The sequence below is a fragment of the Lygodium microphyllum genome, chromosome 17, assembly GCF_053477565.2.
Source record: "Lygodium microphyllum isolate KBCC chromosome 17, Lygodium_microphyllum_v1.1.10, whole genome shotgun sequence".
In the NCBI taxonomy this organism is placed as follows: domain Eukaryota; kingdom Viridiplantae; phylum Streptophyta; class Polypodiopsida; order Schizaeales; family Lygodiaceae; genus Lygodium; species Lygodium microphyllum.
Genome location: NC_141151.1, coordinates 114,081,115 through 114,097,596, shown reverse-complemented (window position 1 = coordinate 114,097,596; position 16,482 = coordinate 114,081,115).

Sequence of the window (16,482 nt, the reverse complement as noted above, 5' to 3'; positions counted from 1 at the left end):
ATTCAGCTCTACAGCAAAGATGATGCATACCCTGTTCTCAAGCCAGTGGTACGACAGCATCATGTCCAGAATCAATGTACCTCTGCTCGAAAGCATCGCTGCTCAATCGCTGGACGAGGTGAACCTCAATGGGTTCGTAAGAAAGATAATTGAGGCTTCGGCAAAGGCCCTGGAGACAGGAGAAAGAGCTGTGGCAGGAGAATCCCCTTCACCCCGATTGACCCGCAAAGCCTCATCCTCCAAGTCCTCCACCATAGGGTTTGGAGGTGTCCTTACCGCGATCATCCATGAAGCAATAGGGCAGGGACACGCAGGAGAAGACAAACAGGGAGGTGACGAGAAAAGTGGCGAATTGCCGTCGCACTCTCAGCCTCATGTGAAAGAGCAGTCTGATGAAACGGAAACGAACACCGACGAGGAGGGAGAACCCGAGGCTACACCAAAAAGAAAGGCGGAACAACGGACTAAGGCCCTACACGAAAAAAGAGAGGAGGAGCGAAGGAGGAAAGAGAAGGAAGAGCTCGAATGGGCCCAAAGGGAGTCGGTAAGGGAAGAGGAGGAAAGACAAAAGAGGGCTGAGGAGAAGCTGAGAAGGAGGGAAGAAGAAGATTTGGAGCTGGCGACCCGTCGCTCCATCGAGGAACAACGAAGAAGAGACGAGGAAGGAGCAGGGGGTCCATACCAACCTGAGCCACCAGGTCCTAGCACTGGTGTGTCGAAAACTGTGCATCTGCCTCCTGTAGAAGGTAAAGGAAAAGACCCAATCAGGCCAGCCTCCCCTCTCCTCATGCCACCCATGCAAGCCACCCCCATCATGGTGAGACCCCCTGCCAGCGCCACCCAGGGTCACACCCCTAAAATTGATGAGAGCAACGTGGTCACCTGGCTGCAAATTCTGGTGGAAAGGGAGCTGGCAAGGGAAGCAGCCGGGGCCACCCGAGCTTCAGGTGCCAAAAGGGCAGCCACTGCAAAACTAGAGCTAGGGTCGGAAGTGAAAAGACAAAAATTGGAAGAGGTTGCCACCACTACAACCATGGCCCACCCCCCACCTCCAGCAGGCCACTACGACGAGTACGTGAAGGAGCTGCTCGCATAGTTGCAAAGAGCCAGGCAGGAAAGGAGGATAGCCGTGGAGGAGCTGGCAGAGCAAAACGAGAATCACAAGCCGCCCTCCAGCTTGACAGAGTGAAGCAGATAACATAATATCAAAAGGAAATCGCTGTGCTTAGGGAGGAGGCCAGCACTAAGGAGGCAGAAGAACTAAGAGCCCTGAAGGAACGTGACGCTGCCTGGGAGGGAAGAAGGAAAATCCTGATGGAGCGTCTCAACGGGGAGAGGGAAACAAATGCCCACCTTTGGCGCAAGAATGATCAGTTATTTGCAGCCAACCTGGAGGCGCAAAGCCAGCTTGAAAAAATCAGATAGGAGGCTGCAGAGCTCGATCAATTAAGGACAGAACAGGTGCGCAGGATGCAGGTGAAGCTGGACCAACTCAATGGCAAATCGCAGAGGAACACCAGGAGCAGTCCCACCTGCACCGTGAGCTCGAGACCCAGCAACAAAAACTCATGGCAATGACCCTCCATCAGGGGGAGAGCCTAGAAGATATGGAGAGAAGGGCAAAAGAATGGTCTGATCATAACGAGCAAAGAGTACAGGACTTAGCACGCCGACTAGCCAAGGCCGAAGGAGACAGGGTGCTGGCTGAGAATCAGACAGAAGCATCCCAGCTCTCCATGATAGCTCAGCAGCACACCTTTCTCAACACGCTGCTCCACGCCACCTGACCAGAAGGAGATGAAGCCAATGATCAGCTGCAAAGGAAACTAACCATTGCGCGCAGAGCTCTCATAGCAGGCCTGTACGTGCCGCTGTAGCTAGGAGGCCCGCCGCAGAGCCTAGAAGAGCAGAGAAGATATCTGGCATAGGTAGGCCTGATGGCACACGATATGGACGACCTCGATTTCACAAAGAAGAAAACACAAGAAGACGAGCAAGCAAAAGGGGGTGAACCGGAGCTTGATCTAGGACCTCAAGAGGAGGAATATGTCCCACCACCCCCTCAACCATAGCAAGCCGAAGTACAGCCCCTTGACACATCTGTCGAGCGAAGAGTGGCCCAAACCAACTGTAGGAAGGAGATGGTGGAGAAGGCAAGAAGAAAGCTGAATGCCAGACCTAGCCTGCCCCTCTCCTACTCCGCACCCAAGACTCCCCTACTGAATTCCGTGTCGAAATGATTATCTGGGAACAAGAGGAGTATAACCTCGACCCCTTCGACCTCTGCTTTGAGTTTTCCATTGCCTTGAATAGGGTGCTGCCCATTCAGCTGGTAGAAGATGTCATTGCCATGGGGACTAGGCTCAAAGCCAAATGGTTAGCAGAGCGTGAGGCCTCGAATTTTGGCAAGATAAAGTTCTCCAGGTGCCTCGAATAGTGGAAGGCTATAATTGCCAACCCACCTGGAGGAGGCACATTTTTTACTCAACCTGGAAGCATGGATGGCATTTTGCAATACCCTCTCTTCAAAGAGAAACGACCCCACTTTTATGCCGTATTCTGGAAGGGTAGGAGTGGACTTCAACCCATCCATCCATGGCAGGTTCGATCTCCCCATCATAATGCCAATACCACCTCCCATAGAAACACCCTCCTTTTCACCCTCCCCGAGTTGTATAGCTCTAAAGACAAATTTCTTAGCGAATTCACCTCTTGCCCCGACCCCGCATTCATTACCACCTATAATTATCTTAGGTTAATTAGAATCCTAGTCTACCAAGAACCCACACCCCAAGAACGCCACCTCCCACCCCTCTATTTTGACCCCAACGCCATAGACAGCAACACCATGACTCGCTTCATGATGCGTGCTTCTCTTTTGCCATCCTTCTGTGGTGCACTACTCGAAGACATGAACAACAGTAAATTCACCCAATGCAACCACCCCTTTCTTTCTACCACCACCCTAAAACCCACCTCCACATTAAAGGCTACTTGTTAAGTCGAAAATTCCTTAACAAGGCCCCCCGCCCCCCACCAACCCTTACCCACTATTCGGATGATGAGGAGTAAAACTTCTGTCATGCTCTTGAACCATTGCCTCCATGTATATGCCTCCTCATGCTATTGTTTGAAAAAAAAAAATTGATCACAGCACCGCACCTAGGGGTCCTCAAATTAGGTATGACTAGCAACCTTGGTCATCTGGCTATGTCCCTAACCCCTAGCCCTTTCATACATCCCCCACACTTGTTAAGGGCCCATCAAGGGCAGGACATACCTAGGGAGATCACCTCACCCATGGTATTCCTTTGTACTCATCTCAATGCCCTTCTAACCCACCGAGGTAAGAAAGGCTTGGAAGACAATGGAAAGCCCATAATGACGTCTCCAGCAATCTTCAAAAGTGTACTCCACCTCTTCATTAACACATTTTTCCATCAACTTAGCCCCCTGCTCTCCAAGGAACCACGTCGACAGTCTTCTAACTAAGTAATATCTAAGTATGCACCAGCACTCACATAATGCCTACACTGAAGTATATTCACAGTTTGGGTCCTCAAGTGCAGGACAATACTCTCAGCTTGCTTAGAGTTTGACCTATCTCCCAAACTAATCAAATATGTCTTGTGCACAATAGGGAAGAATAGCACTACCCTTAGGGAGAGACCCCCTGAGAGGTTTTCAATTGCAGGTGTTGAAGACCACAACGAAAGTGTCATTTGTTCTTCATCAACGCCCAACTCTGACTGCTTACCCCTCATCATCCGACAAGCCCAGAAAGAATCATCCTATGCAGAATCCCCAACAAACCAACATGTGTGCCGGCCACCAATGCAAACCCGAGGCGTCCTTGTCACCCACGTCTTTGGTGCATGCTACCACATGCTACCTACGACAATGAGTGCCATGGGACTGGCACTCCTCTAGGACGGGGGTAATGTTAACCCCAACACAAAGAAAGAAAAATAAAGTGGAAAAGACGCAAAAGAAAGTGGAAAAGACGTAGGGCAAAGGCGGAAAAAGGTATCCCGACTGAAGAAAGAAAAGGAGAAAAGGCCAAAAGCGCAAGGGCAAACTTAAAAGTCCAAGGCAAATACAAAAGGGGAAAGGTGCATTTTTAAATAAAAAGGTACACCCTAAAATCTTATAAAAGAGCGCCAGGCTCTCACCCGTGCAATTTGTAAATGTAGAGGGGCAGCGAAAAGGAAGCTAGGAAGATAAAAGGACAATGGAAAATAGGGCCTAGGCTATGACCGGCCATGTAAAAAGGGGATGACTGCCCAAAAGGGATTTAGGGTTTTGTATATAAAGTTGAAAAGTGAATGAGGAGCTCATTCTTTGGTGTGTGGCAAAACTAGTCTTCTTCTTCCTCTCTTCTTCTCCCCTTCTTACTTGTGTGTGCTCTTGAGAGAGGGAGTGTGAGAGTGTCAGGGAGTGAGTGTGTGTGAGAGTGAGGGATTAAGAGGGTGAAGCTCTTCACCATCTCCTCTCCTCTTCTTCTCTTCTCTTCTCTTCTTTTCTCTTGCGTGCGTAGCTATGGAGGATGGAGCTTGGAGATGGAGGAGGCTTGAGGATGCTTGAGCTAGCATCTAGGATCGTGGAGCTACCAGAGTGCAAGAGAGAGGAGGGTACTCGATCGAGCATCAAGGTAAGCTCACTACATTCGTAGGATCAACAACGCGTCGGCTAGGTGAGAGATAGCCATTAGAGCTTGCTTGGAACGCTTGAATCAATAAGCAGTTCGTGGGTCTTGGTGGTTGAGTGGAAGCTCCTACACTCAATATCGATAGATATTTTGCAACATCGAGTAGCATTGAACCTTGTCCGAGTCTATTGGCAACATGTAGCTTCTCCTCAGTGAGAACCTTATCAGCCAAAGAGTTCTCTTGCCTAGTTCCAGCTAAGTTTGTACCCCGAATGGCAGTTAGCACTCGAAAGGAAGTTGACGCCACATAGGTTGGGTCTCTTTGAGACTGCCATTTGGCCAATCGCTCTTCTGAGACTGTCATGATTTGGGCTCCTAGTTTGGCCATTGCAACACAATTTTCAAACTAACGTTTCTCAAATTTACTTTGACCCTTCGATTGTCACTTTAGTTGCTCTATCTCTAAGAGATTTGGTTGGTAAAGCACATCATTGAATGTTACAGTTAAGCATAGTTCATCGGCTTCCTTGTCAGAGATGAGTCGCATGCGTTCATGCAGGAGCCTATCATAGTGCTCGTTAAGATGTTCTTGCTCTTCCCAGGATAGGAAAAATGGCAAGTATTCTCCAAGCTACTCCTTAGGGAATGCACCTATGTCCGCAAGGATGTAGACACGTGCGAACACCTTGAGCTTAGCATCCAACTCAGTTAAGCATTCTGCAACACTTCTATGTTCAACGAGGGCTTGCTCGGTTGCTATCTCATGCAAGGTTCTAGGAGTTTGCCTAGGCTTTAGCATAGCTAGGGGCTCAAGCCTAGATGAGGAAGATTGGTCAACGCTAGGATTGCTTATGCTCTCGGGAATTGTGCATTTTTCCTAAGGTTTTGCTATTATTTTGTCATGGTTCTCCTCGGATGTGACTAATATAGATTTGTCACCTTGTTGTGACAGCGTTGTATCCACTCTTGATTGGTCGATGCGAGTTCTATTGTCGGTGGATTGAGTGTTGAAAGCAACTGTTGATGGCAATGGCTGCTTTGATTTTTCAGAGCACACGGATGTGTCTAAGGTTTCACTGCTATTAGGAGAGACATCAATGGGTTCATTGGTGGATGGACTTGATGCTTTATTCCCTAGCTCGCCAGTGCTCTTGGTCTCAATGCTCTTGGGGATCACAACCACTTGTAGAGCTGCTGTTTTTTTTGTTGTTTTCTCCTCTTTTTCTTGGTCAATGAAGGTGCATAACTTAATGACTCAAGACCCTGAACTAGGTCAGCCCCGTTGATGTGTTTGGTTGGGCCTCAACTTTCCCTTGCTCTGGTGTGTCCTTATGGGACATAGCCGTGGCCTGCTGAATAGCCTTGCTAGGTTATGAGGGTACAACTACCTCCCTTTTTGGAGAGTCTAGCTCTTCCCTTCTATTTAACTCCTCCAGTCTAGGATTTAGGCGCTTTGGAAGTGCTAGAGTTGTTAATGAAGTTGGTTGCGACACCTCCTCCACAGGTAAACTACTAAGGACACGTTCCGCAAGGGGCATTATCACGGCCAAGGGCTGTGACTATTGTGATCCCTGATTTAAAATAGTAGCAGCTAGTTTAGTGGACTTGCTACTATTGGTGGATTGCGGTGTCAATTCCTTAGGGCAATTGGAAGTGGTCGTGTCTTTTGTTGCCCTTAGAGCATTCACATGTGTAGATCGAGTATTAATTGAGCTAGCCATGGTGGATTGCATAGGCATATCCTTAGGTTGAGATCTAAGGGTGGTGTCGTGTTCGGCCTCTTGGACATTTGGAAGCTCTGATGTAGGTAGAGATTCGGATTGAGTAGCTGCACTTGACGAGTGTTGTGCTTCCTGTGTCCATTTAGGGGAAGAGGGTGTAGAAGACTTGAGACTCCTAAGTGGCTTTGACACTGCCTGCCTGGGAGATTTGCTCGTGGCTGCTAGATGATTTTGCTATTTACTTTGTTGAGCATTTAACCCTGCCATGAGCAATGTTGTGCCTATGATGCCTGCTATCCTCTTGGGGAATCAAAGGCTTCTTGGGCACTAGTGGCTTTTGCGTATCCTCAACAATTACATCTGATGTCTGCTTGTCAAGCATGCTAGGTTGAGGATCTACCCTCCGATTGGTCCCGTTGGGTTTCTTGATTTTGGCCATGAGGGGCTCGGTCACTCCACTGTTTTTGATTTGAGACTTGGTTTTTCGTTTAGATCTCCTCCTATGCTTCTTTGCTCTTGATAGGATCTGGCCTTCAGTTGACAAAGGAAGTTTAACAGGGGGTTTTGGTACCCAAATCCATCGGTTACCTGCATAATACCCTTGAGCACGTAGCGACGCTTTGGATATCCATCGCGACGTTGTATTGACTCTCCATCGATGCCTTCGTCTATAAGGCTTGGGCTTCTTTTGGGGTCTTCTATGATATTTGTAAGTCCAAAGGCCTTCCTTGGCATTGTCTCTTGACCTTATTGTTTTAGGCATGGCCTCACTCACTGGTTCTCGTTGTTCGACCTGTGCTTGTATTAACTCTTCCGACAAGTCCTTGCTCTCATCAGCAGGCTTGATTGTTATGTAAGCACCTTGCTTGCCTTTCCCTCGAGGTTTGATGAGGTCACCCTTGCTAAAGGTTGTGACTATCCTTACACCTGGTAGTATCAGGTGTATCCTTTGTGCTACATAGTCGGCCTCACACTTGGTCACTCTTTTGAAGGGTCTTCCAAGAAGGGTTCCCTTCTCACAATTAGCACTATTTGGAGGAGCATGAAATATGATAGGCAAGCTTTCAGTTTCAATTGTTGCAAGGATTTTGCACTTCCCTATGAGTGCTTGTGGGTGTCCCCCGTAAGGGATAAGAGTTGCATTAGTCGGTGTGAGCTCTGGTTGGCCTAGAAGGGTCCATGATTCATAGGTCAAGATATTAAAATTTGCTCCTTCATCAATTAGAGCATCGATAGTATGCTCTCTTTTTGCGGTGAGTTTGACCCTAAGATAAGTAGGTGGTACTATGTCTTCATCTTCCGGGTCTTGGCTTGTAAATTTAAGCCTTCTGACAAATGCCCTTGAGTCTCCAACTGCACAACCAGATGTGGATTGTCCACTGGTGCCTTGGATCATCAGTGTAGTGCTATTCAAGGAGCATCTATCGTCAGGGTTGTCATATCTAGTCATTCTCGTTATTGTAACTTGATGTTGTTGCTTTTCGCTTTGACTAGATGCAGTCCAAATGCAACATGTATGTGTTTATGCAATGTGGCCTTTTTGCCCTTGTTGGCTAGATGGGCCCATTGAGATTCTAGGGTCTCTGTTTGTCTCTATTCAGGTATGGGCTTTTGATTGCTCTTTTGCAAGTGAGAATTCATGCTCATGTAGAGCCATTGCTACACTAGGGTTTGTTTTGGAGGACATGTCATGGTGTGCCTTTTCTCCCCAACCTACTTGGGGGAGGTGGGGAGGGGGTAGAGCCCCCTCTGTGGGGGTCCAGGGGGGCAGTCCCCCCAGCCCGCAGGGCCATTATCGTAAATGCCATACGTGATTTGAAAGACAGTTTATAGCCAAATTTTAAACTACTTTCTCTAAGTTTTAGCCCAGTGATCGATCTATGATATGGTTTTGGCTCTATATGGTCTCTCGGTCAGTTTCACTACCTTCAGGCTAAAATTTGAAAAAATCTAAATTCGGCCCAACAAGTCTGAATTGCAGGGGCCGAGTGCCCGATTTAGCCTATCTGAGGGCCGAGTAGGAAGGGCCAAATGTGACTGGTCCGAATGTCAAATTCGGCCAGTTCGAGTCTGGTTGTCCGAGGGTGGAGTGACCAAGGGCCGTGTCGAGTGGGTCGAGGGTCGAGTCATGTGGGCCGAGCGGTGGGTATCCAAGTCGAGTGGGCCAAGTCAACTGATCCGAGTGATAGTGTACCAAGGGTCGAATGGCTGAGCGGTCCAAGGGCCGAGTCAAGTGGTCCGAGTGGTAGTGGGCCGAGGGCCCAAAGGCTGAGCGGTCCGAGGGCCGAGTTAGGTGGGCTGAGTCAAGTGGTTCAAGTGGTAGTGGGCCGAGGGCTAAATGGCTAAGCAGTCCGAGGGCCAAGTCAAGTGGGATGAGTGAAGTGGTCCGAGCAGTAATGGGCCGAGGGCCGAATGGCTAAGCGATCTGAAGGCCGAGTCAGGTGGGCGGAGTCAAGTGGTCCAAGTGGTAGTGGACTGAGAGCCAAATGGCTGAGTGGTCCAAGGGCCGAGTGAAGTGGTCCAAGTGATAGTCGGCCGAGGGCTGATTCTGGGACTTGGCCTAGAATTGCCGTCACTCGAACACGTCGAGCGCGACATGTTTTTTATCGGCGCAATGATAAATCGCCTGAATCACACGATTCAGGTCACGGCCTATCATACACACCTCCAGATCAAAGCTATGGATGGAGGGGAAGAGTTGTATATACCTGCAATAGCCAATAAACTCCAAAATGCAAATCGGAAAATGAATCAAACCCTCGTGCCCTGTTATGATGGTAGAAACCCTGATGCTTGTTTTTCTTCTTTTTCTTTGTGTTTTTCTATCCTAATGCACCCAAATCACAAAGCAAATAACTACCCTACTCCAATATGCTTTTCCAAATCCACAAAACCAAAAATCTACTTGCTAAGGAGATCGAATATCTCTTCAAACTCCCTCGCTTCCTACCTATCTACCTCAAGCACCGGTTTGGGGGGAAGACCCTTACTTCGATGATCGATTCGAAGTGCGCAAGCGCTCAAGGCTTGAATCCATTGGTCCCGGCAATGGAACCAAAATGTAGACGCTTTTGCTCAACCACCAAGACCCACGAACCGGTTATTGTTTCAAGCATTCCAAGCCGAGCACTAATGGCTACCTCTCACATAGCGGATGCGCTATCCATATCTACGGGTGTAGTGAGCTTACCTCCATGCCGATCGAGTTACCTCCTCTCTGGCGCACTCCGGTATCTCCACGATCCAAGTGCAAGCTTCAAGCAAGCTCCTTCCTAAAGCTCCATGCTCCAAGATTCATCGCCGCGAGTAAGACAAGAGAAGAGAAGAGAAGAGAAGAAGAGAGGAGAAGATGGATAGCTTCTCCTCCTCGGTCCCTCACCCTCACACTCTCACACTCCCTCTCTCAAGCACAAGCTCAAGCAAGCAAGAAGAAGAATAAGAAGAATAAGAAGAAGAAGAAGAGGAGAGCCACTTTTTGCCACACACAAGAATGAGCTTCACATTCACTTTTCAACTTTATATACAAAACCCTAAATCCCTTTTGGGTGGTCATCCCCTTATTCCCTTTTTTACATGGCCGACCATGGCCTAGGCCCTTTTTCCCATTGCCCTTCTATCTTCCTAGCTTCCTTCCTACTGCATATCTACCTTTACAAATTGCACGGGTGAGAGCTCGGCACTCTTTAAATTAAACCATGATGCGCTTGTGCTCTTTTACAAAAGTATTGATTCATACTTTTTCTTGTGCGCCCTTTTCCTTTATTTAAGACTTTTCTACATTTCTTGTGCTTCCATATTTTTCTTGGCGCACCTTCGTCTTCCGTTTCACTTTTGCCTTGGCCTTTGTCTTCTGCATCTTCTGCTTTAGCTTTTTTAGATTTTTCACCTTGTTCATCTAACGGTTAACAGACACCCTTACCTCGATTGCCTACTAACTGAGGAAGAGCTACATATTGCTAGCTGCGTTGCCTCTCTGGTGACTTTCTAATAGATGTTCTCACTTATATTATACACGTGGACACTCGACCTTTTGATCTAGACCGCGAAGCTCAATTAGAGTACAACCTCGATTTCTACACTTGGTTCCTTTGTCGATAACTCCTATGCCATTGCCGAGTGTCCTCAACCTCCAAAATCTTCAATCCTAGGAAGGATTCTTCTCGAGCTGGAAGGGGAGGGGAGTGAGGTGAATCAAATTAAAATCAATGAAAATTTAAAAAAACACATAAACATGTAAACAATGAGCAAGGTAGGAAAATGACATGAAAACTTTGAAATAAAGAGCAAAAAGTTAAAGTCGGAAGGGAAGATTTTACATTGGATGGGATTTTAATGCTTTCATTCAATAAACATATAGAGTCCTTCTTTTTAAACTATGACTTTTCTTGCGAATTGTTAATTTAGAAGCACTAATGGAAACTTGGGATTATGACAAGAACAAAAGATGTTGCAGCAAGACCGCACCCACCGACTTCTGTTCATGAAAGAGGAAAGAGTGCAATACAACATCACTCTTGAAAGTCATGCCTACAACTAGCTTACGTTCCGAACCATTCACAATGTAGAGGGTGTGGTGGCCAAGGAGGATGCAGCCAAAAGAGTCATCGAATAATGCAATTTCACTAAGTACCTTGAAAAATTTGTGCACGAACCTAACCACACAAAGTGTGTGGAGTTTCTTAGGACTTATGACCCTAACAATGAGTGTGGCACCAATACAGTAGGAGGGGGAGAAAACACCAAACAAGTATAGGTTCACTTAACCGGCCTTGGTGGAGAAGGCCTTGGGACTGGAGCCAAAGATAGAGAAGAAGCAGAAGAGGGATGTGTATGCCATGTTGAAAATGAAAAAGGAGGATGTGCTAACTAATGATGGCATCAGCATCCAGAACATTCCTGATGCGGAAGCCAGACTGCAAGCAAAGCTAGTACACACGCTCTTCTCTAGCAAGCGCTACAATGCCTTAATGCATCAAATCAGCATGCCTATGCTGGAGAACGTAGCGGCTCACACCATGCATGAAGTCAACTAGAACGGTTATGTACGCAAAACTATAAACCAGGCGGCTAAAGCACCAGCTTCAGGAAGCACACCATCAAGAGGAGATTCCCCAGCCTCCAAGGCCGGAAAGAAAAAAGGCCTTGTCCAAGGCCTCATTTATTGCCTATGGAAGCATTTTGACTACGCTCATCCCCAAGGAGGTAGTGAAGGAGACATAAGATGTAGAAGAAGGGGAAGGAGAAATGCCTGAGAGGTCACCCCCTCACCAGGACTAAGAGAGGTCCAGTGATAGGACCGAGGCTAATAAGGAAGAGTAGGAACAAGAAGAACAATTGAGTAAAAAATAGGCCAAGAATCCCTCAAGGAGACCAAGGAGAGAGAGAAAAAGAAGAAATAGAAAGAAGAAAAAGCAAAGGAAGAAGTCAACAGGGCTAAAAAGGTATCAAATCAGGAGGCCGAGAAGAAGAAAAGGAAAGAACAGGAAGAAACAAAGAAACTGGAGGAGTACAGGAAATTTGAAGAAGAAAGGAAAAGAAGAGCTACTGAGGAAGAAGAGAAACTAAGAAGGAAGGAGGAGGACTTGGCCGAAGCCACACGATGGTCCATTGAGCAATAGTGCAGGGCTGATGATCTGGGAGCATGGAGACCGCTAAGGGAAGAAGAACCTAGTTCTAGTATGCAGGTACCAGAAGTCACACGGCCCGCTATCCTTGAAGGCAAAGGCAAGGCCCTTTTCCATCCTATCCCCACCCTCATGGTGCCCTCCACCGAACCAACCACCCTCACCCCTAGCATCCTCACCAGCATGGAGGTCTCCAACTTCGTGGCATGTATGCAATATTTTATCAATAAAGAAATGGCCTAGGGAAAGAGCACGGAGACCACGGCCACGACGCAAAAGAGACCATCTACATATGTTGAGTCAATTAAACAAAACTAGAAGCGTCAGAGAGTGGAAACCTTGACCACCCCAATCCACACAACAATGACGCCACCAGCCAATTACAACAAGTACGTTGCTGAGTTGCTCTCCCTATTGGAGAGGGCTAAGGAGGAAAAGAGGATGGATGTGGTTGAGTTGATGGTGGAAAAGGAGTCGATAGCCGCCTTCCAGCTTGAAAAAACCCACACAATAGCCATGCAACAACGACAAATCTTTGACCTCAAGCAGGAACTAAAGGCAAAGGAGGACATGGGAGAGCTACAAGTAGTGGCTCGAGGATGTGAATCAAGAACTGGTGCAGATGCAGAGAGAATATAAGCTCCTCTTGATGCAACATGGGGAATTGGAGGTGAAAACCGCTAACATCAAGCAAATGATGGAGAGATTGAATGCCAAAGAAGAGGAGAGAAAGCACGAGAGGGAGCAACAACAAAAGGAGATCTAGTCTATGACCAATCAGCTACACTTGGAAAGGAAAGAGCACAACAACGTGAGTAGGGAACTCAAAGCCCAGGAGCAGAAGCTCGTAACCCTAGCACAGAAGCATGGGAAAAACATGGAAGAAATGAACAAGAGAGCAGAGGAATGGGTAGTGCAGAATGAAAAAAGGGTGAAGACACTGGCACGGTGCCTCACTTTAGTGGAGAAAGAAAAAAATCACCGCAGTAAATAAAGTAGACGTCGTGAAGATAGCCTTCACTGCCCAGTAACATGCCTTCATCAACACACTAATGGACACGACCCACCCAGAGGGAAAGGAGTCATTGGAGGTGGTGTAGAAAAACTTGAGCATCGCATGCAAAGCCCTGCATGCGGGGCTATAGATGCCACCCCAACCTACGGAGGCTAGACTAAGCCTAGAAGAGTAACGGAAGTACCTACTACTGGCCGGCCTAACCCCCTAGGAAATGGACGCAATGGGCTTTGAAGAAGGAGCGCAACTAGAAGATTAGTAGGGGGAGGAGGCTGACGTTGAATTCATTATGGGGAGAATCAGAGAAGAGGTGATCCCACAACCCCCCTTGCCGCATGTCCAAGAACACCTACAGATTGATCCATCCGCAAAAGGACAAGCCGCACTAAGGGAGAGATGGAGAAAGTTAGTTGAAGAAACTAGGAAGTAGCTAAGAGCCAAATCGGTCGTGCAACTGTCCACACCCCTCTCACCGTGCCTCAATGACCTCCCTACTGGATTCCACGCAGAGCTAGTGATTTGGGAATGGCAGGAAAAAGAAAAATACCCATTCACCTTCAGTTTCCTCATGCCCAATAGCCTACAGAGGGTCCTATCAATCAAGGTGATGGAGGAGGTGATCGCAACTGGCAGAAAGCAAGGTGTTCAAAATACCACATACTGTACAGGACTACAACTGCCAACTCCTATGGAGGAGGCAAGTATGCGACATTAGCGAGCTTACCTGGATGGCTTTTGTAACACCCTGCCCTATGAGAGGAACGATCCCACATTCATGGTGTATCCTCGTAGGGTAGGTGTGTATTTTGTTGCCACCATCCATGGGTGTCATGATTTCCCCATCATCTACAACTCCAATGCCGCCTCCTTAGAACATGCCCTCCTCTTTGACTCGGGAAGCCTAAATGATTCCATGACGCGTTTTCTAGCGGACTTCTCTGTATGCCTCGATCCAGCCTTTATAACTACCTGTAATTATCATAGGTTACTTAAGTTACTACTCAAGCAAGACCCGACCCCACAAGAACGTGGCCTGCCTCCCCTCTTTTTTGACCCTATAACGCCATCGACAATTGTGCCATGGCGTGTTTAATGATGAGAGCTAGCCTTGTCCCCTCTTTTTGCCTAGATCTCCTAGAGGATATGAATGACAGCCAGTTCACTAGGTGCAACCATCCCTTTCTCTCCACCACCTCCCTCCACGTCCACATGAATCTCAAAGGATACATGAAAGCAATCAATTTTTTAGCAAATCCATCTGACCTCCTTCTCTGCCTAAATCAGATGAGAAAATTTAGGTACAAGCTGTCGTTCTACTAGTGTAATACTATTTCGAAAAAAAAAAAGGAAAAGAGAAAAAGAAAAAGAAAAAGAGAATGAACAAGCATCCAAGGAAGAGCAAGAGGAACATTACGCATGGAATGAACAAAACAACTCACTAACAGAAGCACTTAGCACCACATGAAGCACAGTCACTGCACCTAGGGGTCCTCACGTTAGGCATACCCAGTGGCTTCAGTCGACTGGCCCCGCTCCTAACCCCCTCGCCATTTTTGCTCCCCCACTTTATGCTTACGGCACATCAAGGGCATGACATACCTAGGGGGATACCACTCACCTATGGTTAGACCTGTCACCCTAAGCTCCTTGCACTGCACCTCCCTTTGCATGAATGGTGTCCTCAAGTGTGGGACATCACCTAGGCTAGCTTGCGGTTAGACCCAACTCCCCATTCCACCAGCAATAGCACAATTTACTACACAATAAGATCAACATCCCCCTTAGGTAGCGCACTGCACCTTTTTCTTCCAAGCATCACAAAGGCGACCAACCCCACTGACTTTGGCCGCCCCCGTCAACCACTTGCTATCCATTTGGCTTCTCCAACCATCCTTGTTACCCAGCTTCCACGAGCACCCAAGTTTACATGTGACCCTACCCTTACTCAACTACTTTGCCAACTGCCTCTTGAACCCCAACAACAACCAAGAGTGCCATGGGACTGGCACCTGTCTCGGAGGGGGTAATGTTAGCCCCAAGTCAAGAAGGCGGAAGAATGAATGAAAGAGCGGGAAGAAGATGGAAAAAGAGCAAAGACATGCAGGCGGCCTCTAAAGCTAAGTTGGGGCCAAAAGCGTAGATTTCAATGAAAGGAACCTCAAAAAACTCCAAAAATTTGTGTAAAAGAGCTCCAAGCTCCCTCCTATGCCAATTGTAAAGTATTAAATGGGTGTAGGTTAGAGGCACAAGGCTAGAAGGGGGAAATAAACAAAGGACCTGTCATGTAAAAAGGGATGGGTGCCCATGGGGTTTTTAGGGTTTGTATATATAAAGTTCAAAAAGTGAATGGAAGCTCATTCTTTTGTGTGTGGCTAACAAGAGCTATTATCTTCTTCTCTTCTTATCTTCTCCTTGCTTCTGTGTTCTCTTGAGAGAGGGAGTGTGAGAGTGTGAGAGAGTGAGTGTTTGGGAGTGAGGGATCAAGAGGGTGAAGCTCTTCACCATCTGCTCTTCTTTTCTCTTCTCTTGCGTGCGTGGCTATGCTGGATGGAGCTTGGAGATGGAGGAGGCTTGAGGATTCTTGAGCTAGCATCTAGGATCGTGGAGCTACCGGTGTGTGTGTGAGAGAAGGCAACTCATATCGGTATCAAGGTAAGCTCACTACACTCGTAGGATGGACAACGCGTCAGCTATGTGAGAAAGGTAGCCATTAGACCTCGCTTGGAATGCTTGAAACAATAAGTGGTTCATGGATCTTGGCGGTTGAGCATGAGCTCCCACATCCTGATTGCTCTTTTGTCTGCATTTTCTTAGGCATCTTTCATCATTCCTCCCTTAACTATCGACATCTTAGGTGGACACGTAGATCCCCCTTCGTGTGTCTAGTCTTGGAAGGTCGAGGTATCCTAGGTTACTATTTGAGCTAACTTTTGACTTTGAATCAAACTGTCTATCTTCCCTAGAAGATCGGGTCTCTCCTCGTGGTTGCAGCTGGGAAGGCGAGCCCATTGTTAGCAGTGGTGTGTCACTCAGTTGGGCTAGGCCTACCTTTTCGTAGTTGATTGCACCCATGTGCTCCAACCAAGTTCGATCACAGTCCTTGTGCATGACTCCTTTCTCTATTCTAAGGGTGCTCTTCTTGCGTGGTCTATAGTCTAATTGTATTCGTTCTATTACGCATCCCCCTATTTTGTATTCTATAGTATCAATTTCCCTTTCACTCTCATGACTGAAGGAACAACAATCTTCATATTTGTTGTTAGAGTCGTCTGTGTCCAGTTGCTCATCATTCTCCAAGTTCTGATACGTCTCTTTCTGGTCGAGGAGGAATAAAGCCCAATTGTACATTAAGTCTAAATTTTACACCTTGGATCACAACTATTCAAGCTCATCCAAGAGATCATGGAGTGGCCTAAGATTAGTTGTTGGATTGCCATCCAACTTGTCGGTCACGTTTCCTAGGATTTCCAGGAG